This window comes from Cygnus olor, chromosome 1 (genome assembly GCF_009769625.2).
Source record: "Cygnus olor isolate bCygOlo1 chromosome 1, bCygOlo1.pri.v2, whole genome shotgun sequence".
NCBI classification, from domain to species: Eukaryota; Metazoa; Chordata; class Aves; order Anseriformes; family Anatidae; genus Cygnus; species Cygnus olor.
This window is the reverse complement of record NC_049169.1, coordinates 49,696,663-49,699,359: the sequence shown is the minus strand read 5'-3', so window position 1 is coordinate 49,699,359 and position 2,697 is coordinate 49,696,663. Positions and strand designations below refer to the sequence as shown.

Sequence of the window (2,697 nt, the reverse complement as noted above, 5' to 3'; positions counted from 1 at the left end):
TTTGAGAAAAAACAAGAAGAATGACTCAATCCCCTAGCATCTTACATGTGTCTTAGTCATTGTCAATCACAAAAAAAAGTTACAGTCTGGTTCTCATGTTGAATTGAAACACTTCCTGAGAGAATGGGCATACTTGATGCAATACTGAGTCACTCTCAGCTGCTCACCATTATTAGGTATTCAGCATTGCTAAATTGATACAATTAATTTTCCTGAAGTCCCATAAAAGCCTCTTTATCCTCCTGACACTATTATTTCTTTTCTTTTTATTACAGTAGTCAGTGTGCTGCTAAAACAAAGACAAGCCAGCTTTTTCTCTTGCTTTTATATCTGAAACTCAGAGACCATTTTTTTTTTAACTCTCATTTTTGTTGGTTTATTTGTGAATCACTACATCTTTCAGAATATGAATCTGTAGAATGTCATGCTCTTAGATATAAAGTGAAAGGAAAACAAAACAAAACTACACTTCATCCATCATCTCCTGAGAAAGTCACAGAAAAAAGTCACTGGAGAGGCTGACCTACATACCACACAGTGTCCCTTAAAAAAAACAGTGTTGGAAAACTTTCAGTGCATTACCAAGGCAGATATAACCATTGAAGACAGGACACATAGAAATAGCCCAGAAGGCTTTCTCTTTAACATTTCATTCTTCAGTTCACTGGACCAATAAGAAGTGTTCAAAATTTACTATCTACTTCTTTTTCTTTTTTCTTCTTTTTCTTTTTTCTTCTTTTTTTCTTTTCTTTTTCCTTTCCTTTCCTTTCCCTTCCCTTCCTTTCCTTTCCTTCCTTTCCTTTCCTTCCTTTCCTTTCCTTTCCTTTCCTTTCCTTTCCTTTCCTTTCCTTTCCTTTCCTTTCCTTTCCTTTCCTTTCCTTTCCTTTCCTTTCCTTCCTCTCCTCTCCTCTCCTCTCCTCTCCTCTCCTCTCCTCTCCTCTCCTCTCCTCTCCTCTCCTCTCCTCTCCTCTCCTCTCCTCTCCTCTCCTCTCCTCTCCTCTCCTCTCCTCTCCTCTCCCCTTCCCTTCCCTTCCCTTCCCTTCCCTTCCCTTCCCTTCCCTTCCCTTCCCTTCCCTTCCCTTCCCTTCCCTTCCCTTCCCTTCCCTTCCCTTCCCTTCCCTTCCCTTCCCTTCCCTTCCCTTCCCTTCCCTTCCCTTCCCTTCCCTTCCCTCCCCTTCCCTCCCCTTCCCTCCCCTTCCCTCCCCTCCCCTCCCCTCCCCTCCCCTCCCCTCCCCTCCCCTCCCCTTCCCTTCCCTTCCCTTCCCTTCCCTTCCCTTCCCTTCCCTTCCCTTCCCTTCCCTTCCCTTCCCTTCCCTTCCCTTCCCTTCCCTTCCCTTCCCTTCCCTTCCCTTCCCTTCCCTTCTCGCCTTACCTTTTTCTTTTCTTTTCTCTTTATCATTCACTTCTTATCATTTTTGGACATGGGTGGTTTCAAGTTATAAAAGGACAACTTGAGAAAAGCTGGATCTGAAAATAACTCCTAACCCATCCCTCAGGAGAAAAGCATGATCACCGTGCGTGTCCTTCTCCCCAGTCAGAAGAACTGGATAAAGTATGTGCCTTGATCCTGGCATTCAAGACACCGTGACTCTGTCTGATCACAGCAGAAAGTAGGTTTCAGAAAGGAACACTGTGGCTGGCTTCTTAGATCTGCTCTAGCTTGACTCAGCTGCCAGTCTGATTTGTTGGGAGAGACTGATTTCAGGGGAGGCAGATCCCAAAATGTGGTTGCCCTCATTGGCATCAGACAGTGAGCTCTGCATGTGATAAGCACAATGTAGGGATTGCAGCTGTAGAGGTCCACCTCTTATTGAGGAAAAAGGTATTATATTTTGCACTTCCTGAACAACCTTTCCAGACCTCCTGCTTGTAAAGTACAATACTACATTTCAAGCTGAAGGGAAACAACTCCTCTCCTTCTCCCCCTGAAAAACAACTGTTTAACCATGGAAAATTATTGTGAAATCCTTACTGGGGTGGAAAATTTGCACTCTCTCCTAGTGCATTTCACATGAATGAAAAAAACATTCCTGTACTTCAGAAGCTGTTAACAGGAAAAAAAATAATAAAATAAATAAAATGAAGACATTTTCCAGATTTTAAGTCACCTAACAGAGAACAGTAATAATCTTCCCAAAAGAGAAAGAAACATTACCTCTGCTAACTGCAAATGCTTCTTTTCTCCAGAAACATCATCTTTCCTCTGTCAGTTCATTCACTTTCTTTTCTGCACTTTCTTGACCTTCATTTCTGTGGCCTGAACCCTGCAAAGTTCTAATTGCAGGCTAAAATGAAGAGATGAGCTATGGCAATATGACTGATGAGCAAGGAAGCGCTTTTTTTCTTAAGGATGATGTAGAATTTGTTTTTAAGAGTTGTTTCCTGTTCAGAATCTTGAGTCAATGCAGACAGTGAGCATCAGTGGTTCCAAGATATGGGGTAATGTGTTTTGGAAAATGGATTCCTGAGGAATGATGTTTTTCTCATCCAGTGTATCTCATTCACCACCACTGTATGTTCAGACCAACAAAGAATGAAATGACATCACAGCACCCATCTTTGTGACCAGGGTTTCCTCCCCACAGTTTTTTTTTTTTTTCGTCTAAGAAAATCTTCTGTGAAAAGATCTTATTTTCAAACATAGGCTAAATATTGTCACAACTCTTGTTTGTGTGGACCTTTCCTCATGTCAGATCA

The 2,697-nt window shown here is 42.1% G+C and overlaps 1 long non-coding RNA gene across 1 annotated transcript; it reads right to left on the bottom strand.

The window, feature by feature from the left end:
* Nucleotides 1–347: 347 nt before the first annotated feature.
* LOC121076009 lies at nucleotides 348–2,400 on the bottom strand. Its single transcript, XR_005823300.1, has 3 exons — nucleotides 2,156–2,400; nucleotides 1,373–1,480; nucleotides 348–543 (listed from the first exon to the last, which is right to left on the bottom strand). It is a non-coding gene; the product is annotated as an uncharacterized LOC121076009 (long non-coding RNA).
* Nucleotides 2,401–2,697: the final 297 nt, after the last annotated feature.